This window comes from Anomaloglossus baeobatrachus, chromosome 3 (genome assembly GCF_048569485.1).
Source record: "Anomaloglossus baeobatrachus isolate aAnoBae1 chromosome 3, aAnoBae1.hap1, whole genome shotgun sequence".
Taxonomy (NCBI): Eukaryota; Metazoa; Chordata; class Amphibia; order Anura; family Aromobatidae; genus Anomaloglossus; species Anomaloglossus baeobatrachus.
Genome location: NC_134355.1, coordinates 7,355,036 through 7,378,405, shown reverse-complemented (window position 1 = coordinate 7,378,405; position 23,370 = coordinate 7,355,036). Strand labels below are relative to the sequence as shown.

Here is a 23,370-nt window from a genome sequence, read left to right as displayed (position 1 = left end):
GGATCTTTCTATTCTGTGATGATTTCTCAGATGATGGATCTGTGCGGTGTCGTCTCCATGATATTGATGGTGATGGGGGAGGGGAGGTCGGGGAAACGCTCCATGTGACCTAGGTTTATAGCTCTGTTATTATTTGTTTAATTGCTTTTTGGCAAATGTTGAAAAGCCCAAATGTCTGTGAAAAATAGAAAAAATATTTATTATTGTGGTTGAGACTTATGATCACCAGTGTGATCCAAGTGACTGTGGCACAACAAAGGGATCCATTTGTGAAGCTGAAATGGGAAATTTGCATAGCTCCGCCTCCTTATGGGAAAGGGCAAGTGAAGACCCTCTCCGAAAGCTTCACAGGTCCCGGAAGAATCAATGGTATCATCTAACAACCGAGTGTGACCCAAGAATGGCGATCACCGGCCGGAGGCAGCAGAAACCGGAGGATTTATTACTGCAGTGAATTATTCCTGGAAGAGATGGAAGCGTCTCACACAACGGGATCTGTAAGAAGATCCACTGCCTTCAGATTCCTCAGCATCTAAGCTTCTGTGATCAGGATCTTCTCAAACAGGAGATCCCAGAGGTCACCTACTTCCTCCAAGGATCCTTATCCACAAGCCCCGGAGCCTCAGGGGAGGAAAACTGTCTCCTTTATTCTCAAGGAGGTGGATGGAAGCGTCTCACGATGGAGAAGATCCTCCTGCACCAAGGATCCTCGGTTGTTAGTTCATACCATTGATTCTTCCAGGACCTGTGAAGCTTTCGGAGAGGGTCTTCACTCGCCCTTTTTCCATAAGGAGGCGGAGCTATGCAAATTTCCCATTTTGTTTGGTGATTCACTTAGTGCAGGGGTGGGAACCTCTGGCCTGTGGGCCGTATGCGTGCCCCGATGACTTTTTATGTGACCCCTGAGCACATTACCGGGACCGCAGTACTCGGGCGGCAGCTGCGGTCTAGTCGGCTGCTGGCCCATTAAATCACCATGTGTGAGGCACGTACCATTAGGTCCTCAGCCTGGTGACCTGTGCCAGCCTGGTGAGGACGTACTTTGTGGTTGGGGTAAGCGTGAGATGCGCTGCGCTCCTGTCCCTCAGAAGAAGAGGAAGCATCAGGTTTTCCGGTCTCCCCTTTGTAGATGCCTCCCAATGCTGTGAGCCTCCTACCTCCTACAGTGAAGTGACCTCTTACCTCCCACAGTGCTGTGAGCCTCCTGCGGTGATCTGAGCCTCCTGCCTGTAGCCTCCTGCCTCCCGCGGTGATGTGAACCTCCTGCCTCCACTACTGTGAGCCTCCTGCCTCCTATAGTGAAGTGACCTCTTACCTCCCGCAGTGCTGTGGCGCTTGCCTTCCACAGTGCTGTGAGCCTCCTGCGGTGATCTGAGTCTCCTGCCTCCACTACTGTGAGCCTCCTGCTGCTGTGAGCCCTCCACCCAGTGCTGTGTACCCCCCCTAGTACTGTGAATGCCCACCAGTGTTATGTGCTCCCCTCCCAGTGCTGTGTGCCCCCTCTAGTACTGTTAATTCCCACCAGTGCTATGTGCTATCTGCTCCCCTCCCAGTGCTGTGTGCCACCCCCCAGTGCTTTCTATGCCCCCTTGGTGATGTCTGTGCCCCTTTAGTCCTGTCCATGTCCCCCAGTTCTTTGCGTGCCCCTCTAGTGTTGTTCGTGCTGCTGCCAGTGCTGTCCATGCCTGGCAGTACTGTCTGTGCCCCCCAGTGATTTCCAAGCCCCACTCCTATGATGTGTATATGTCCCCATCCCCTCCTGTGATGAGTATAGGTCTCTAGTCCCTCTTGTGATGTATATAGGCCCCCAGTCCCTCCTGTGATGTATATATGCCCCCAGCCCCTTCTGTGATGTATATATGCCCCAACTCCTCCTGTGATGTATACCACCTCCTTGGGATTGAAGGCAGCAATGTCCCTTCCCTGAGGCTCCAGGGCTTGTGCTGATGATTGTGGAAGTGGGTGGAGCCTTGGAAGAAGGAGGTGTGGTTTCCAGAAGGGGGTGGAGCTATGCAGATTTCCCTCTGGTGGTCTCTTGGTGGATTCCTGTCACCTCCTCCTGACTTGTTCTTTCCGGGATCATTATATATGGAGGATCTGCTGATTATTATACAGCTGTGATCTGGAGGGATCTTTCTATTCTGTGATGATTTCTCAGATGAGGGATCTGTGCGGTGTCGTCTCCATGATATTGATGGTGATGGGGGAGGGGAGGTCGGGGAAATGCTCCATGTAATCCAGGTTTATAGCTCTTTTACTATTTGTTTAACTGCTTTTTGGTAAATGCTGAAAAGCCCAAATGTCTGTGAAAAATAGAGAAGTTATTCCTTAAAGAGGATGTCCAATATAAACTCAAAAATTTTTGGTAAGCTAATCTGTGCTGTATTGTCATATAAAACACCCCTACATTGTTATTTTTTGTTTACTAACCTTTGTTCCTGTGAATTATCCCTTTATTCTCTGCAGCACTTTGTTATTCTTCAGCTCCAGCAAACTGACCACTTCCTGTGCCACACCTCCCAGTCACAGCTGGCACCGCCCGGCCTCAGTGTCCAGCCTCGCCCCCTGCACACATTCCCTGTCAGTATTCTTCCCCAGCACCTGACCTGTTATCACTACACCATTGCAAATAACAACCCCACATCGGGCTCTGCACCGCACATGCACACATATGGCTCTGTACCCCACACCACATCGGGCTCTGCACCACACACACATCGGACTCTGCACCGCACACAGACATTGGGCTCTGCACCGCACACACATGACTCTGCACTCCACACACACATATGGCTCTGCACTGCACACACACATATGGCTCTGCACCGCACACAGACATATAACTCTGCACCGCACACACACACATATGGCTCTGCACCGCACACACACATCGGGCTCTGCACCACACACAGACATCGGGCTCTGCACCACACACACATGACTCTGCACTGCACACACACATATGGCTCTGCACCGCACACACACACATATGGCTCTGCACCGCACACACACATATGGTTCTGCACCGCACACATGGCTCTGCACATCACACACATATATGGTTCTGCACCTGTCGCGGGCGGAGGGGACGTGCTCGCCACGCTCGGGTCCGGGGCTTCTGCTGCTGCTGCTCGGTGGCTCGAGCGGTGGACCGGACCCGGGGACTCGAGCAGCGCTCCTCACCCATGAGTGAAAAGGGGGTGGTTTGGTTAGGGAGATTGTTCGTGACGCCACCCACGGGTCGTGGTGATAATGGCACCACCGCTGCTGGTAACGGGGATCCCGGGAGAGATTGTAGGGAGCAGCTGAGATGTTGTCTCCTCCGTGGGTAGGGGGTTTGGCGTTCCCAGGGCCCGTTGGTGGTGACGGGGAGGCTGGATGGCTGGGGTGCAGGGACTGCGCGGCGCGGTGTCGGACGGCACTGGTGTACTCTGTTACGGTTGCTGTGGCACTGGAGACTATGTTCGGATTTCTTGCTACTGCACATGTGCGAGCACTGGAGACTATGTTCGGATTTCTTGCTACTGCACATGTGCAAGCACTGGAGACTCCTATCTTGGAGCCATTGCACATGTGCGGGTGACATCATCGCTGACACGAGGTCACATGTCTCTGACACCTTCTAAGCTGATTGGCCGCTGGTCATGTGCTTGTGACACGTGGTCACATGTCTCTGACACCTTCTATGCCGATTGGTCGCAGGTCATGTGCTTGTGACGCTTTGCTCGGTGATAGGCCAGCGTGACGTCATTGCTGTCATTCTGGCAGCGGATTGGCTCTGGTGTCCTCCATCTTGGATGAGGCGCAGAGTCTATATAAGACCCTGACGCACGCCGCCCGGCGCTCAGTCCTCTTGGTTCCTGCATAAGAGTAGACGCTCTGTGCATGTCCCTTGCGGCACCTATACTATCTAGGTGAGCGTTATCGGTGGGGTAACGCCCTTGTACCTTGCAGCTTATGCTGTGGTCCGTGTCCTCGCACCTTAGTGGAGCGGACATAGGTAGGTGCTTGCTGCACATGGCCTGACTGGGCCTTGTGGTTCTGTGTCGCCCTGGGCAAGCCAGGGGACACAGGTCACACACCACCACACCCTACATCCCAGTTAGGAACACCACAGCTAACCGAAAATCCTTGTTGCCTTCCTCCAGAGGCTGATGATTCACACCAGGGGGTGGGCCAGGCGGTTGGCTCCGCCGACCGAGGAGGTCACAGCTCTGGAGGCGGGAGAAACCAGGCAGTTCAGTTTAGGAGGGAGAAGTGGAAGGAGTGAAGGAGTAGTCTAGACAGGGCTAAAGTAAACAACTAAGTGAAAGTAGTGAAAGTAGAAAAGGAGGAAAGCAAGTGAGGTGACAAGAAAGAAGGAAAGCCTGAAGGTTCCAGCTTTGTGTAGGGCCAGGTCAGCAAGGTCAGCAACGGCGGTGACTGTCTGGAGGGGGACCGTTTGGAAGTTCCTGGAAGGACCCCGTTGGCTGTGTGCCCGGCGGTCTGGAGCAGTGTTCCGAAGGACAGTCAGCACCAGGGCAGGGGCCTCTCGGACCCCGGCAAGGCTAGGAGTCGCCAAATTTGCCAAATCCGTCAGTGAAGGGGACGTAGATCCCCCAACAACAAAGACCCGATTGAAGGCAACAGCCCAGCCAGTATAGAAGAGACACCGCCACCGCCAAGGCACCCGTTTCTTAGGGCCAGCGCCTGCGGGCAAAGAGTAGAGCTCCCCCGGTCCAGCTTGAAGCCGGGGAGCGGGTTACCGGTGGGGACCCATCGCAACCAACCAGTTCATCAAGGTGCAAGGAAAAGGGACATCACCGTCACCTACCGGGAGAGCAAGTGCAGCCGTCCGTGGGACCGTCTATCCAGCCGTTGGTTTACCGTAAAAACTGTGTCACGTCTCAGGCTGAGTGAGTACCACAGTGCCGCAAGGCACAGCGCTGGCCCCGCGTCCCTGCGCCCACCAGGCCCTGCACCTCACAAACCATCACCGGGCCCCGGGATCACCAACCCCTACCCACGGAGGGGCAACACAACACCTGGCTGCTCCGCATCACCATCCCCGGGAGCCCCGTATAGAGCAGCGGTGGTGAAATCACCACAACCGTGGATGGCGTCACGGACAATAATCATCCCCACACCCAACAACCCCCCTTTCACTCACGGACGAGGAGTGCCGCTCGAGAAGCCCCCGGGATCCGGCTCACCGCTCGAGCCACCACTGAGCAGCAGCCGCCGGACCCGAGCAGAAGGGGTGAGCGAAGTGTGCTGACACCCTCCTCCCCGCCCGCAACAGTTCTACTCTGAGGTGAGCGCTATCGGTAGGGTAGCGCTCCTGTACCTTTCAGCCGTACTGTTGTCCGTGTCCTCGCACCTTAGTGGAGCGGACATAGGTAGGTTAGGTGGTCGTTGCCTTCTAGGGTAACGCTCCACTACGCTGCCTCCTGCAGCAGTCCGTATCCTCGCACACTAGGGGAGCGGTCATAGGCAGGAGTTTCAAGCTAGCAGCCTTGCTGCTGTCCGTATCCTTGCACCACAAGTGGAGCGGACATAGGCAGGTGCCATATTGCACACACTACACCTAGTCTCTGTGACTGTTAACTGAGACAGGTGCTTTCACGCTCACAGACTGTGAGACTTCTATGCACTTTTATGTTGTATTCCTCACTCTTTTGCATTTCCACTCCTTTGTTATTCTAATAAGGTAGTCGCTGTGACTTACACAGTATACGCCGCTATTGGTCTTGGTGACACTGTGACGCAACAGTGTCAGTACCGCTTTGGTGGTACAGGTTTCCCCTATCCTCTGCCATACTCTGCAGCAGAGCTCTGCACGGTGGACCCTGACTGTCGGATAGCCTTCCATTCCCTTATTATCCGACAGTCCCCGTAACATACTCACTCAGACAATCACTGACAGAGTCTCTGGTAAACCAAAACGTCCGGATGGACGGGTCCCGCAGCCGGCTGCAGTGTTTGTGCTCTCCCCGGACGGCTGATGGTGGCTGTCTTTCCCTGCACCTTTTAGAATGTTCTGTCTCCTGTGGTTGCCCACCGGTCGTCCGCTCCCCGGCGTATAGGTGCCGTAGGAGCCCGTTTTGCCCGCAGGCGCTGGCCCTTGGATCTCTAGCCTGTGGCGGTGGCTGTATATCCTCTCTGGGTGGACGGTTGCCTTCAATCGGGACTTGGTTGTTAGGAAACCCCTGGGGTTCCTGTCACATTCGGATTTGACTATTAACGGCGGCTCTAAGCCTGGTCGGGGTCCGATGGCCCTGCCTGTGTGCTTAGCTTCACTCCGTTCTTCGGTCCGGTACTGGCGGGCCGACGCCCGACCCCAGTCCTTACTGCTCTGTGGAGTTCCACCAACTCCTGCAGACAGCCACCATCGTCTGCCAACCTTGCTGTCAGTGTCTGGGCTCCAACCCAGACACCCAAGTGGTCACTCCTCTCACTTTCACCTCCAAATCTACACTGACACTTTTCCCGCCTCCAGGCCTGTGAACTCCTCGGTGGGTGGGGCCAACCGCCTGGCTCCGCCCCACCTGGTGTGGACATCAGACCCTGGAGGGAGTCAACAAGGGTTTTGTGTTTGGCTGCTGTAATTGCCTAGGGTGGGGGTGTGTGTGTTGGTTTGTATATGACTACCTGGCTAGTCCAGGGCGTCACACACCACACACACACACATATGGCTCTGCACATCACACACATATGGCTCTGCACATCACACACACATATGGCTCTGCACCGCACGCACACACGGCGCTCTGCACCGACCCCCCTACCCCCATAGGGAACACATGTAGGGAGTACATACTCACCCGTCCTCGGTCCCCGCCGCTCCTGCACGTTCGCGCGCTGTCTGTGCTCTGGACATATCAGCACAGTAGTGACGTCACCGCTGTGCTGAAGAGAGCACAGACAGCCGGGCAGTGATGAGAAGCTGCGCTCCTTCTCATCATTTCAAATATACCGGCATTTGTGATCTGTGATGCCGGTATATTTGAATGTGCGATCCTGAGCAGGGGCCCAGTGCTGGCTGTGACACCGCTGCAGCCCCCTCCCCCAGGTCACGGACCCCACAGCAGTGCAGGGGGAGGTTGTGGGCAGAGTACGGGGTGCGGGGAATGTGTGGGAGGGTGCAGGGAAGGGGGCGGGGCTCATCACACTGTAGACACCCAGCAGGGAGGCGACATGCTGTTCCAGATTTGCATGTCAACATGGCCCTGCCCATGTTGACATGAAATGACCGGAAGCAGCAAAATCACGGCAGGAGCGGTCACATGATCGCTCTGAGTCGGGGGAGAGGGGCTGACAGCAGGGCAGGTAAGTGGTCTCTATCTACTTACCTGCCCCAATGTAGCACAATAGGGAAATAACAAGAAAAAGTCAAAAGAAGCCGGATAACCCCTTTAAGTTGATCATTGATCACGAATCTCATAGAGGAATCTTCTGTGATCTATCGTTATATAATCTCTGTGATGAGAAGTAACAATCTCGTGAGGAGCTTTTATAGTTACACATTTTCCTGGAGCCGGAGATTTGCTGGACTCTACATAAGAGAAGAATGGCGAGTAACGCTTCATCCCGGGGTCTCCTCATCATCATCGCTGGGGTCTTATGGTAATGGCTGGAGACGTCTCACGAGTCACACAACAGGTTCTGTAAGAAGATCCGACTGCACCGAGGCGTCTCCAGATCTCCTCAGTATCTGATCCTCTGTGACCGGGATCTTCTCACACCTAGTTATGGAGGCCGAGATGGATCCTTGGTGCAGGAGGATCTTCTCCATCGTGAGACGCTTCCATCCACCTCCTTGAGAATAAAGGAGACAATTTTCCTCCCCTGAGGCTCCGGGGCTTGTGGATAAGGATCCTTGGAGGAAGTAGGTGACCTCTGGGATCTCCTGTTTGAGAAGATCCCGGTCACAGAGGCTTAGATGCTGAGGAATCTGAAGGCAGTGGATCTTCTTACAGATCCCGTTGTGTGAGACGCTTCCATCTCTTCCAGGAATAATTCACTGCAGTAATAAATCCTCCGGTTTCTGCTGCCTCCGGCCGGTGATCGCCATTCTTGGGTCACACTTGGTTGTTAGTTGATACCATTGATTCTTCCAGGACCTGTGAAGCTTTCGGAGAGGGTCTTCACCCGCCCTTTCCCATAAGGAGGCGGAGTTATGATAATATTATAGTTTGTTTTATGGATTCCCTTAGTGAATCCCTTTATTGTGCTGCAGTCACAGGGATCACACTGGTGATCATCAGCCTCAAACACAGACATAACTTTTCTATTTTTCACAGACATTTGGGCTTTTCAGCATTTGCCAAAAAGAAGTTAAACAAATAGTAAAAGAGCTATAAACCTAGGTCACATGGAGCGTTTCCCCGACCTCCCCTCCCCCATCACCATCAATATCATGGAGACGACACCGCACAGATCCATCATCTGAGAAATCATCACAGAATAGAAAGATCCCTCCAGATCACAGATCACAGCTGTATAATAATCGGCAGATCCTACATATATAATGATCCCGGAGAGATCAAGTTAGGAGGAGGCGACAGGAATCCACCAAGAGACCACCAGAGGGAATCTGCATAGCTCCACCCCCTTCTGGAAACCACGCCTCCTTCCTCCAAGGATCCTCCCCCAGAGGTGGGTCATGCGCACTATGAAGTCGGGTGTACGCGTCTCAGCTTCAAACTGAAGTAGTGCGAATGACTGAACCTCCGGGGTCATTTGCACTGACCCAAAATCCAGCGATGGCAGTGGAGAGGTGAGGTCATCCTGTGACGCTTCACATTCATTAGCATGTTAGCATGCCCACAGGGGCCCACAGGGGTGTACTAACATACTAATGTGGCCGACTAGAAACAGAAGCAACGCCCTTGTGACTAGTCCCCGCGCTCATTAGCATACGATAAAAGATCTTTAGAAATACTTTCTGTATAGATCTCTTTATCTATGCTAGTGTATACAGGGACAGTTAGACAGGGATTAGCAATATACACCCAGAGCTGCTCGTGGACCTGGCTGCATATTGCACCTGACAGCTTCTCTTTAAGGACACCAAGGGAAGTGCTGATGATTAACAGATGAAAGGTGAGGAAATCCACAGGGTCCTAAAGGGAAAAGATTAACACATGTAGAAAAGAGAAGGTCAGGGAGCAGCTTGTGGAGCCAAACACTATGACTGTCTACAGCCGGACACCACAGGACTGTCTGTCCAGCATGAAACATCCGTGACAGTGTCACATGGAGTTGTGCCTCCTTAAAAGCTCCGCGTGCCAATATGGCGGTGCGCGACCGTTCTCTATTGTTAGATGTCTGGCAGCGTGCTGCTACGCCACTGTCCAGGCATTCTGTCTGCTTGTGGGCTTTGCCCTTACTGCCCAGGCAGTGCCCTGTTGTTGGGCCGTGTTCCTACCCTCGGTGAGTACCTCCGGACTCACCTTGTTGTTACAGCACACGGACATGGGCGCCCCTGTGCTACCCTCGTGTCACGTTACCGTGATTTCAGTTTGGGCACCACTGTGCTTCTTCGTGCAGCAAGTACACCGACCTGTGAGCCCCGTTCCATACAACCCTCACGGGTTAGGGCGAGCCGGTGTATGCAGATCGCCTGTGACGTAGCAGTCGTTCATCAGCAGCAACCCACTTACTCTTTAACCGTAGCAGCGGTCCCCTACACCGCACAGTGGACCTTGACCAGCGGAAGCTGTCTCTATACCATCTTGGCACGCTTCCCCGGGTACCCCACGTAACACACGGATTCAGGGTTCTCTGCAGTCACTGGTGGTGAGAGGGATTCAGGGTTCTCTGTAGTCACTGGTGATGAGGTGGATTCAGGGTTCTCTGCAGTCACTGGTGATGAGAGGGATTCAGGGTTCTCTGCAGTCACTGGTGATGAGAGGGATTCAGGGTTCTCTGCAGTCACTGGTGATGAGGGGGATTCAGGGTTCTCTGCGGTCACTGGTGATAAGGGGGATTCAGGGTTCTCTGCAGTCACTGGTGATGAGGGGGATTCAGGGTTCTCTGCAGTCACTGGTGATGAGGTGGATTCAGGGTTCTCTGCAGTCACTGGTGATGAGGGGGATTCAGGGTTCTCTGCAGTCACTTGTGATGAGGTGGATTCAGGGTTCTCTGCAGTCACTGGTGATGAGGGGGATTCAGGGTTCTCTGTGGTCACTGGTGATGAGGTGGATTCAGGGTTCTCTGCAGTCACTGGTGATGAGAGGGATTCAGGGTTCTCTGCAGTCACTGGTGATGAGAGGGATTCAGGGTTCTCTGCAGTCACTGGTGATGAGGGGGATTCAGGGTTCTCTGCGGTCACTGGTGATAAGGGGGATTCAGGGTTCTCTGCAGTCACTGGTGATGAGGGGGATTCAGGGTTCTCTGCAGTCACTGGTGATGAGGTGGATTCAGGGTTCTCTGCAGTCACTGGTGATGAGGGGGATTCAGGGTTCTCTGCAGTCACTTGTGATGAGGTGGATTCAGGGTTCTCTGCAGTCACTGGTGATGAGGGGGATTCAGGGTTCTCTGTGGTCACTGGTGATGAGGTGGATTCAGGGTTCTCTGCAGTCACTGGTGATGAGAGGGATTCAGGGTTCTCTGCGGTCACTGGTGATGAGGTGGATTCAGGGTTCTCTGCAGTCACTGGTGATGAGGTGGATTCAGGGTTCTCTGCAGTCACTGGTGATGAGGGTGATTCAGGGTTCTCTGCAGTCACTGGTGATGAGGGGGATTCAGGGTTCTCTGCGGTCACTGGTGATGAGGTGGATTCAGGGTTCTCTGCGGTCACTGGTGATGAGGGGGATTCAGGGTTCTCTGCAGTCACTGGTGATGAGAGGGGATTCAGGGTTCTCTGCGGTCACTGGTGATAAGGGGGATTCAGGGTTCTCTGCAGTCACTGGTGATGAGGGGGATTCAGGGTTCTCTGCAGTCACTGGTGATGAGGTGGATTCAGGGTTCTCTGCAGTCACTGGTGATGAGGGGGATTCAGGGTTCTCTGCAGTCACTGGTGATGAGGTGGATTCAGGGTTCTCTGCAGTCACTGGTGATGAGGGGGATTCAGGGTTCTCTGTGGTCACTGGTGATGAGGTGGATTCAGGGTTCTCTGCAGTCACTGGTGATGAGAGGGATTCAGGGTTCTCTGCAGTCACTGGTGATGAGAGGGATTCAGGGTTCTCTGCAGTCACTGGTGATGAGGGGGATTCAGAATTCTCTGCGGTCACTGGTGATGAGGTGGATTCAGGGTTCTCTGCGGTCACTGGTGATGAGGTGGATTCAGGGTTCTCTGCAGTCACTGGTGATGAGGTGGATTCAGGGTTCTCTGCAGTCACTGGTGATGAGGGTGATTCAGGGTTCTCTGCAGTCACTGGTGATGAGAGGGATTCAGGGTTCTCTGCGGTCACTGGTGATGAGGGTGATTCAGGGTTCTCTGTGGTCACTGGTGATGAGGTGGATTCAGGATTCTCTGCAGTCACTGGTGATGAGAGGGATTCAGGGTTCTCTGCAGTCACTGGTGATGAGAGGGATTCAGGGTTCTCTGCAGTCACTGGTGATGAGGGGGATTCAGGGTTCTCTGCAGTCTCTGGTGATGAGGTGGATTCAGGGTTCTCTGCGGTCACTGGTGATGAGGGGGATTCAGGATTCTCTGCGGTCACTGGTGATGAGGTGGATTCAGGGTTCTCTGCGGTCACTGGTGATGAGGTGGATTCAGGGTTCTCTGCAGTCACTGGTGATGAGGGTGATTCAGGGTTCTCTGCAGTCACTGGTGATGAGAGGGATTCAGGGTTCTCTGCGGTCACTGGTGATGAGGGTGATTCAGGGTTCTCTGCAGTCTCTGGTGATGAGGTGGATTCAGGGTTCTCTGCGGTCACTGGTGATGAGGGGGATTCAGGGTTCTCTGCTGTCACTGGTGATGAGGTGGATTCAGGGTTCTCTGCGGTCACTGGTGATGATGGAGATTCAGGGTTCTCTGCGGTCACTGGTGATGAGGGTGATTCAGGGTTCTCTGCAGTCTCTGGTGATGAGGTGGATTCAGGGTTCTCTGCGGTCACTGGTGATGAGGGGGATTCAGGGTTCTCTGTGGTCACTGGTGATGAGGGGGATTCAGGGTTCTCTGCGGTCACTGGTGATGAGGGGGATTCAGGGTTCTCTGCGGTCACTGGTGATGAGGGGGATTCAGGGTTCTCTGCGGTCACTGGTGATGAGGGGGATTCAGGGTTCTCTGCGGTCACTGGTGATGAGAGGGATTCAGGGTTCTCTGCAGTCACTGGTGATGAGGGGGATTCAGGGTTCTCTGCGGTCACTGGTGATGAGGGGGATTCAGGGTTCTCTGCAGTCACTGGTGATGAGGGGGATTCAGGGTTCTCTGCAGTCACTGGTGATGAGGGGGATTCAGGGTTCTCTGCAGTCACTGGTGATGAGGGGGATTCAGGGTTCTCTGCGGTCACTGGTGATGAGGGGGATTCAGGGTTCTCTGCGGTCACTGGTGATGAGGGGGATTCAGGGTTCTCTGCAGTCACTGGTGATGAGGGGGATTCAGGGTTCTCTGCAGTCACTGGTGATGAGGGGGATTCAGGGTTCTCTGCGGTCACTGGTGAGGGGTCAGTTACCACTATACGGCACAAATAGCCGCTGTCTTCTGTGAGCGGTGGGAGCCGGACCCCAGGGAAAGCCGCTTTCTGTCTCTGATGGCTGCACCTGGGGTAAAATGTGGGTGCTCGGAGGATGATGAAGCTGCGCCCCTGTATATGCAGTGTGAACAGCGGCTGGAGGCAGGAGAGGGGCGACCGCAGCACACTCCACTGATTGCACCATTATCTGTGATCTGATATCTGACATGGAGAGTTCTTGATATCGTGTGATCTACTTTGTGAGACTCGAGACTTGTGAGACGCTTCCATCCACCTCCTTGAGATTCAATGTAACAATCTCCCTCCTCTGAGGATCCAGGGCTGGTGCTGCTGATTGTGGAGGTGGGAGGAGCCTTGGAGGAAGGAGGCGTGGTTTCCACAAGGGGGTGGAGCTATGCAGATTTCCTCTGGTGGTCACTTGGTGGATTCCTGTCTCCTCCTCCTGACTTGATCTCTCCGGGATCATTATATATGGAGGATCTGCTGATTATTATACAGCTGTGATCTGTGATCTGGAGGGATCTTTCTATTCTGTGATGATTTCTCAGATGATGGATCTGTGCGGTGTCGTCTCCATGATATTGATGGTGATGGGGGAGGGGAGGTCGGGGAAACGCTCCATGTGACCCAGGTTTATAGCTCTTTTACTATTTGTTTAACTGCTTTTTGGTAAATGCTGAAAAGCCCAAATGTCTGTGAAGGATAGAAAAGTTCTTCCTGAGGCTGATGATCACCAGTGTGATCCCTGTGATTGCAGCACAACATAAGGATCCATTTGTGAAGCTGAAATGGGGAATTTGCATAGCTCCGCCTCATTATGGGAAAGGGCGAGTGAAGATCCTTTCGAAAGCTTCACAGGTCCTGGAAGAATCAATGGTATCAACTAACAACCGAGTGTGACCCAAGAATGGAGATCACCGGCCGGAGGCAGCAGAGACCGGAGGATTTATTACTGCAGTGAATTATTCCTGGAAGAGATGGAAGCGTCTCACACAACGGGATCTGTAAGGCTAGTTTCACACTTGCGTTCAGCGCATTCCGTCACTATGGAGAATAGCGCAGTCCGTTAACACACTGCGCTATTCTCCATAGACTTGTATTGACGACAAACTGTAACGCAAGTGTCTGCGTTGCATCCGCTGGACGACGCAGCGTCGTTATTTTGACGCTGCGTCGGGCGGATGGAACGCAGCATGTAACGTTTTTCTGCGCTTGGCGGAGTGTCAAAAAAACGCAACCTGCAGGAATCCGTTAGGCGTCCGTTGTTTTTATAATGGACGCCTATGGTGGCGGATTCCGTTAGAATGCGTCATTTGACGGATTCCGTTAACGCAGCTGATTTTACACAACTGCACATGCTCAGATGTGTAAAGTCAAGGAAAAAAAACTATAACGGACTGCGTTATTTTGTACGATCTGTAGCATGCGTTGTGCCACTATATGCAACGCATCCGTTACATGCGTCACACAACGCAATGCTATGGATCCCGTCCAACGCAAGTGTGAAACTAGCCTAAGAAGATCTACTGCCTTCACATTCCTCAAGATCTAAGCCTCTGTTGTTCTGTCCCCACTTAAAGGTGATGGAAGGTGCGTAGTTGTGAGAGGTTGTGAGAATCTTACCTTCGTTTTTCCTATAGGTGGGGCAGACAGGACCAGAGCGCTCCAGAGTGAAACATGCACATGCTGAGATGAAACAATGGTGATTTATTTTCTCCAAAGGTTAAGGACATGAAGGAGTACAGTAATCCAAGTGTGACGACATGGACTCTCATGGGTTAAAGTTTCTTAAAATCCAGCCAGACAGCAGGATAGATTGTCTATAGACGGGGGAGAAGTCCCTCATTGTTTTTACAAGACTCTTGTTGACTCATGTAATTGTGTTGGCCACTGAAAGCCAGACTATTGTTCTTATGTGTGCTAAGTCATGTTTGCTTAGCTATTGTTCTCCAGACATTTCCAGTAACCATTGTATTGTAGTTGTGTATTGATAATGTAATTACCTTAGTAGCCATTGTTGAGTCTGTGACTTGCCAACTCCATGTAGATATACTGAGTCTTTCTATGCACATCATTTAAATGAACATTATCCATGCAGCTTGAAATTCATCCAATGGGAGAAGCAATCTTGTCCAACCAATCGATGAGGACGCAGTGTATCCTAAGGGAAGGTTATTGTTACGGGGGGCTGTCTGATAATAACCTAAAGGAGTATCAGACAGTCAGGGTCCACCGTGCAAAGACTCTGCTGCAGACTATGGCAGAGTGCAATACCTCTGTTAACTCACAGAAGGATATAATAAGTAAGTAAAGCAATTCCTCCCTTACTTGGAGGGTGTGTGGAATGATGTCTGTTAATGATCACAGAGACAAAGGCAATGTGTGCGAAATGGCACCTACCTAGGTCCGCTCTTCTAGTGGTGCAAAAGAGACGAACAGCAGCGTAAGCCGCACAAAGCTCCTACCTGCGTTCGCTCCACTAGTGTGCGAGGACACGAACCACTAGATATGGCACCTGCCTAGGTCCGCTCTTCTAGTGGTGCAAAAGAGACGAACAGCAGCGTAAGCCGCACAAAGCTCCTACCTCTGTTCGCTCCCCTAGTGTGCGAGGATACGAAAAACTGCCAGACCCAGTATAAGGAACGTTACCCTAGCGGCAACGTCCACCTACGATTCGAACCACAAGGCCCAGCCAGACCATGTGCCTCAGGCACCTGCCTATGTCCGCTCCCCTAAGAGGTAAGGATACGGACAGCAGCCGAAGCTGTAAGGTATAACAACGCTACCCTGCCGGTAGCGCTCACCTAGCATAGACAGAGGAATGCCTAGAGGAACGCGCACAGAGCGTCTACTCTTATGCATGAACCAAGAGGACTGAGCGCCATGCGGCGTGTGTCAGGGTCTTATATAGACTCTGTGCCTCATCCAAGATGGAGGACACTAGAGCCAATCCGCTGCCAGAACGACAGGAGTGACATCATGCTGGCCTATCACCGAGCAAGGCATCACAAGCACATGACCAGCGACCAATCGGCATAGAAGGTGTCAGAGACATGTGACCTCGTGTCAGCGATGATGTCACCCGCACATGTGCAATGGCTCCAAGATAGGACTTAGTCTCCGGCGCTCGCACATGTGCAGTAGCAAGAAATCTGGACTTAGTCTCCAGCGCTCGCACATGTGCAGTAGGAAGAAATCTGGACTTAGTCTCTAGCGCTCGCACATGTGCAGTAGGAAGAAATCTGGACTTAGTCTCCAGCGCTCGCACATGTGCAGTAGCAAGAAATCTGGACTTAGTCTCCAGTGCTCGCAGCAACCGTAACAGTTATGGCTATAAAAGGGACTTCTTTAAGCCACCAGGGTTGATGAAGGTTGATGGATGCTGATAGATCCAGTCTAAGCTCTCAGGAGCTGACTAGAGGATCAGGATATCTTATGGCTTCAATCTAGGGACTCCGGTTCCGGTTGGAGACCATATCCACAGCCTATGCATTTCAACTCCGGCTGCCAGGATTGTAACATCATATCAGGACTACCTAAGGAGGACACTCAGGTCACCTGGCTACAGACTTTACAGACCTCACACAGCTTCCTAAATCTGGCGCTATTCCTTTCTCGGTGGGTGCCCGCCGAAAGCGGGGTGCTGCTGGATTGGCGTAAGCGGCCCTGGAAACTCTGAGGCATGGACATTCTAAATCCCTGGTGAGCCAGCGGAAGGGTGAGACTCTGTTGCCTGTTACATTTGTGTGTTTTGCTGGTTATGTGTTATGTGCCGTTAATTGTTTGGGGATCCAATAAAGTCTAATTATTGTGGTTCCCTCACCCTGTGTTGTCTGAGTAGTGTTACGCCCATGGTTAAGGAGGCCGGCGTTCAGTTGGGATGAGCCCTGAGCCACGCTGTCTTTCTAAAGGCGGCGGGTTTTAGTGGACGAGAGCACCCACTGAGCCCCGTGTCTCCACACCAAGTACCTGGCATTGTGGTTCTCTTGTGATGCTTGTTTCTGGAGCCACTAAGGTCAGAAGACTTTGCTTCCAGAAGCTCTAATAAGGGGTGTTATTCTCACAATCTCTGGCTGAACTGAATATGCCAGGAAGTGATGTAAGAGGAGCAGCAGACACTCACATGGGCTGGACAAAAAGAAACAGAGGAGCCAAAAGGTCTGACCAGTAGATGACAGCAGAGACAAGCATGAAAAACATTAAATAACAGTTTTAACTAAAACAAATAGGAACAGCACATCTGTAACCAGGGTCTTCTCAAACAGGAGATCCCAGAGGTCACCTACTTCCTCCAAGGCTCCTTATCCACAAGCCCCGGAGCCTCAGGGGAGGGAAATTGTCTCCTTTATTCTCAAGGAGGTGGATGGAAGCATCTCACGATGAAGAGGATCCTCCTGCACCAAGGATCCATCTCGGCCTCCATAACTAGGTGTGAGAAGATCCCGGTCACAGAGGCTCAGATACTGAGGAGATCTGGAGACGTCTCGGTGCAGTCGGATCTTCTTACAGAACCTGTTGTGTGACTCGTGAGATGTCTCCAGCCATTACCATAAGACCCCAGCGATGATGATGAGAAGACCCCGGGATGAAGCGTTACTCGCCATTCTTCTCTTATGTAGAGTTCAGCAAATCTCTGGCTCCAGGAAAATGTGTAACTATAAAAGCTCCTCACGAGATTGTTCTTCTCATCACAGTTATTGTATAACGATAGATCACAGATGGTTCTGTGACGCCCCTGGACTATCAGGTGGTCACAGGGTACTGCACGCTCTTTCCCTTTAGTGCAGTATTCCGCCTCCCTCTTGGTTCTGGGTCCCCATCTTGCGGTGCTGCCCCCAACAGCAAATCAAATCCTAGGAACACCCTGCACCACACCCACCAGTGGGCGGCTTGAGTGGAATAGAGTCGCCCACCTAGGGGTCAGTAAGGGGAGGTGAGGAGTGAAGAGTAGCGTGCTGGAGTAGCGAAATGGAGGAGGCTGGCAGTTGTAGCTCCCCAGAGTAGCAGACGGTGGTGTGGACCTAGAGGAGTCGGTCCCCCGGTCGCAGGGGATTGAGGCTAGGTGCCTGGACCTGTGAAAGAGAACAGTCAGCAGCCTGGTCCTATCACTGGTCCGGGACCGAAGGCACGGCGGGGTACACGGACCCTAGGTATGAGAGCAGCTTGAGGCAACCCGGCAATTAACCTGCGGAGAACGGAGCCTTCATGGACTGTTCCCACTAGCTCCAGAATCGGGGCACTAGCGCAACGAGGAGGATAGGACTTTCCATACAAGCAGCCCAAGAAAATCCCAAGCGTGAGCTCCTGAGAGCAAACTCCTTTACTTAGCCACAGTGGGGAGCGGGGCCCGGAAGTTCCAGACTACCAGGCCACTACGGTGAATTTTAATGTTGTGCCAGGAGGCAGGTCACAGATCACCAGGCAGCCCTGCAGGGGACGGGGCCCGGACGAGCTCCCCGAGAGAGGCAGCGTCACCAGAGACTTGGTTTACCCTGCTGTCAGCGTCTGCTTCATTGCTGAGTGCCTGAGTGATCTCCCCGTCACAGCACCCAGTATCATCATCCAGAGTCCCCGGGCCTACCCCTACCCGTGGAGGGCAACGTCATCTAGCTGCCGCACTCCATCACCCCGGGTACTCCCAACAGCAGCAGCGGTGGTACTCCCAATTACCGCACACCACGGGGGGCGTCACAAACTATAACTCCCCTGTAAATACTCCCTTTTACTTTACAGTGTGGCCCCTAAGGCCCTGGGTCCGGAGACCTTGAAGCAACAAACGGACACTTCCCCCGAATCTGAGCGGTTCAATCCACTGCTGGAGCGGCACAGATCCACTATGAGATCTGTGATCAATGATATGAACCTAAGGAAGAACTTTTCTATTCTTCACAAATATTTGAGCTTTTCAGCATTTACCAAAAAGCAGTTAAACAACTAGTAAAAGAGCTATAAACCTGGGTCACATGGAGCGTTTCCCCGACCTCCCCTCCCCCATCACCATCAATATCATGGAGACGACACCGCACAGATCCATCATCTGAGAAATCATCACAGAATAGAAAGATCCCTCCAGATCACAGATCACAGCTGTATAATAATCAGCAGATCCTAATAATGATAATGATATAATGATCCCGGAGAGATCAAGTCAGGAGGAGACGACAGGAATCCACCAAGAGACCACCAGAGGGGAATCTGCATAGCTCCACCCCTTCTGGAAACCACACCTCCTTCCTCCAAGGCTCCTCCCACCTCCACAATCAGAAGCACAAGCCCTGGAGCCTCAGGGGAGGGAGATTGTTACATTGAATCTCAGGGAGGTGGATGGAAGCGTCTCACAATGAAGATCCTCCTGCACCAAGGATCCTCCATGGTGAAATTTCCCAGCAATTAACCCTTAATCTTCTCAGTGATGACTCGTCTGATCCTGCAGGAGATCACAGATTAATGGTGACATCAATGGCGTCTGATGCGGTCGCCCCTCTCTGTCTACAGCCGCTATTCACGCTTTCCCCAATCTCTCTGCTGTGTCCCAGACCCGCACAGACTCACAAGACTGATAATAGGAAAATATAATAAATGTATTCTCTAACAAGACTGCGTGTTAGGTTACTTTCACACATCCGTTTTTTGCTCTGCGGCACAATACGGCGCTCTGCAGAAAAACCGCAACCGTTTTTTTTGCCGCCGGTTGCGGGTTTTTTTGCATTGACTTACATTAGTGCCATATTGTGCCGCATGGGCTTGCGTTCGTTTTTTGCCGCATGCGGTAGATTTAGCCGATGCCGCGGCCGGATGGAACGTTGCCTGCAACGTTTTTTGCTCCGGCAAAAAAAAACGCATCGCGCCGCATCCGACTGCTGTGGTGCATTTTTCAATGCATGCCTATGGACGCCGGATGCAGCGCGATGCAAAAAAAACCGCATCCGGCCGCCGCATGCGGTTTACTCCACTGCGCATGCTCAGTAGCGTGCCGCAACCGGAAAAAAACGGACGGGCCGCATGTAAAAACTTATGCAAAGGATGCGGTGTTTTTGCCGCATCCGTTGCATAGGTTTCACAGCTGAATTGAGCCGCAGAGCTCAAACCGGATGTGTGAAAGTAGCCTTACTGCCTGCACCCGGAACGTTCCAAAGACTGCGTGTAACTCAGCATAATCCCAGCACATGTAACTACTCACACAATCAATGTGATGCGGATACTAAATTATACACAACAAAGGCCTCCAAGAGCAGAGCGGGAAATTTGCATAGCTCCGCCTCCTTATGGGAAAACGGTGAAGACCCTGTACAAAAGCTTCAGCGGAGAAGCAGCAGCATCGGCTGCTTTCACACATCACTTTTTGCCATCATACGGAATCCGGCGTGTTTTAAAAAAAAAAACCAAACATAACCGACGCCGCATTCGTTTTTCCCGCATAGAGTTGTTTTTGAGCCGGATTGTGCCGCATGGCCTTGCATTTTGATTCGGCGACATGTGTCTGTGCAGCCGTCGGAAGCAACGCAGCATGCAACATTTTTTGTGTGTGGCAAAAAATATGGATTGCGATGGGTCCGGCGCTGTCCGTTTTTTTTTTTTACAATAGTAGCCTATGGGTGCTGCAGCCTTCCCTATCCGTAAAAAAACCAGAATCAGGCGACACATTCATTCTCTGTTTCTGGGCATGCCCGGAACATGTGAAAATTCACTTCTGGAAAGAAAAAAAAAATAAACTCTCGCTGGAAGGGGAAAATGAGACTGATCCGGGGTTTTTGCCTGATCCGTCACATCAGTTTTGTCACAATCTGCGACGGATCCATCACATCAGGCATAATCCGGTTTGTGCCTGAAGAAAAAAAAATGGGAAAAAGTAAAGTTTTTTGGTGAAAAAACAAACCGGGCGCCATCCGGCGTGTTGTATGATGGTAGCTTTTGGGCCCCGGATCCGTCGTAATACGGCAAAAAACGCAATACAGCGACAGATTGTGTTTTTTAAACTGAGCATGCTCAGTATCACAATGGATCCGTCGAAAAACGGATGGGAAAAAACTGATGAGACAGGTCCGTCACTCCAGTTCTTTCTCCAGATTGTGCCTGATGCAAAAAAACTGATGTGTGAAAGCAGCCGAAGAAAGCCCCAGACAGACAGGAGGAGCCAGCGGGATCTGCCTCTTCCTCCGAGGATCCTTCTACCCCAACAACCAAGGACAAAACTGGAGCCTCCGGGAGGGGAATCGTCTCTGTGTATCTCCAGCAGGAGGATGAAGATTCTCACACGTCTCCTCGCAGATCCTGTAACACACAACTGCTCCAAGGAGTCTCCAGTCACAGTGTAGCGCCCCTGAATACATCAGGGTGCTACAGGCAACTGCATCCTGTCCCCCAGGGTGCAGGGCCTACCCCCCGTGGCTCCAGGTTCCCATCAACAGTGTCACTGACATCCGCACTACAAATCCCAACCACACCTCACACCAGGGCTGGACAGACACACCAGTGGGTTGGTCAAGTTGGAGCACGGCCGCCCACCTAGGGGTCAGGCAGACAGGTGGGAGGGAGGAAGTCAGTTCAGGAGTAGCCCTCAGAGAGTGAGGAGCAGGGGAGTTGGAGCTCCCGGGGAGGCGACAGGTTGGGTCGCAGATGGTGGTCCGTGACCACAGGAGTCAGGGATCAGTAGCAGGAACACTGGACAGGAGTGTAACAGACGGAGTCTAGGAGGACTGTTGGCACCAGAAAGCCCAGCCACCTTACCGGTATCGAGCACGGCGGGGTACAGGACCCTAGATCAGGGAAGAGCTTCAAGCGCCTTGGTAATTAACCTGTGGAGGATAATCTCTTTATGAACTTTCCCCAAGAGCTCAGAGAATGGAGGCGACAGCACAACGCGGGGGATAGGGGGTCTCCAAAACACACAACCCACTGAAATCCCAAGTGCCAGCCACCAAGAGCACAGCTGCCATACACATGTACCACCCCGCTCTCAGCAGCCGAGCTGCTCGGATCCGGTTCTTCTGTGGGTGGCTCGAGGGTCTCCGGACCCGGGGGCCTCACAGTCACTTCAAATGAAAAGGGGTAATGATGGGATGGTGGATTTAGGACATATATGTATGGGCTGAGCCGTACGGAGTTCGTGACGCCACCCACGGTGTGTGGTGATATTGGACACCACCGCCGCTGCAGTTATGGGGCACCCGGGGGAGATGTTGTGCAACAAGTTGTTAACCCCTCTGTGGGCAGGGATGGTTGCCCTGGGACCCGTTGGGGAGGCTGGCAAAAGTGCAGATCTAATTACCAGTTCAGAGAGCCACACATGAGGGCCAGGTACCACCGCACTCGACGCGCGTTTCGCAAGCAATGCTTTTTTCAGGAACCTGGCACTTTGCCACCTATGTTGTTGTATTTATAACTTGCTGCTATTTTTTGACACACTTGTGTCTGTTACTTTTATCTACTTATAACTATTTATCTATGGCTTGATATGGTGGTGCTTATTAGCATAGTTTGATAATAATTTATTCACTTGATTATATATATTCATATCTGTTTTTATTCTTCTGATATACGTTGCAGCATATGTTTCTGTGCCATACGGTTGAGCTCGCCAGGTGCCGCTCTCGTCTTTTCCTTGTGCTTGTTGTAGCTTTACATTTGGTCTTGCGCCTTTTTATCTTTTTTGAATAAATTGGTTTTTAGATGGCGATTGGCATAGGCTGTCATTTCTCTTTGGTGTTTATTGAATCTTTCTTGCTGCCATTATGTCTGGGTTGTGATATAGCTGATGAGGATGTGACTATGGTGACACCTGAGAACAGGATTCTCCGTGTCCCTGGGATGCAAACCCTGGACGCGTGAATGGAGCCACGTCAGTGATAACTGATCTTCCCCCGGTGATGACACCACAGGTGGCTGCAGATCTCTACACACGTCCCTGGTGACCTGAGGGATCAGAGCTTTGTACTCTGCGGTGTGAACGCGGCGCCCTCTGGTTACAGCTCTCACCGTGTGCCGCGGCTCTCTGCGCCACTGAGCCCACATATGGGGCTGCACAGGTGACCACAACCGGCTCCGGGGGGAGGACGGGAACTCGATGGGGTCCAGGTTATCCGCTCCCGTCCTCGCAGGATTTCTATAAGGCCGAGAAATTTTCATCTCTAACTACAATCAGTTTTGTCGGAAAGAAAAAAAATTGGTTCATTTAGTGTCAAAAACAGAATCAAAGAAATGATCATGACGAAACCAGAAGATACAAAGTGCGCGGGAAGCTGCGGTGAGTGCGAGCCACGTCCGAGTGCGAGCCACCTCTGAGTGTGATCCGCGCCCAAGTGCGATCCGTGTCCGAATTTGATCGTGGTCAAGTGCGAGTTGCGTCTGAGTCCAAGTCGCGTCCGATCCGTGTCCGAGCACGATCACGTCCGAATGCGATCACGTCCAAGTGCGTGCCGCATCCCGTCTGAGTGCGATGTGTCTGCGTGTGATCACGTCCGAGTGCGACCGCGTCTGAGTGTGAGCCACGTTCGAGTGTGAGCCACTTCAAAGTGCGATCATGTCCATGTGCGACCACGTCTGAGTGTGGGCCTCATCTTAGTGTGATCTATGTCTGAGTACAATCTCGTCCAAGTGCGATCTATGTCTGAGTGCGACCACATCCGAGTGCGATCCATGTCCGAGTGCGTACCGCATCCAAGTGTGAGCCGAGTCTGAGTGCGAGCGGCGTCGGAGTGAAATCCATGTCCGAGTGCATGCCGCGTATGAGTGCGAGCCATGTCCGAGT

At 52.4% G+C, this 23,370-nt stretch overlaps 3 pseudogenes; all 3 read left to right on the top strand.

Moving 5' to 3' along the window:
• LOC142295838 (ferroportin-like) overlaps positions 1-23,370 on the top strand; it is a 117,000-nt pseudogene that overhangs the window by 54,645 nt on the left and 38,985 nt on the right.
• LOC142297942 (U7 small nuclear RNA) lies at positions 2,239-2,299 on the top strand (annotated as a pseudogene).
• On the top strand, positions 13,252-13,312 carry LOC142297940 (U7 small nuclear RNA; annotated as a pseudogene).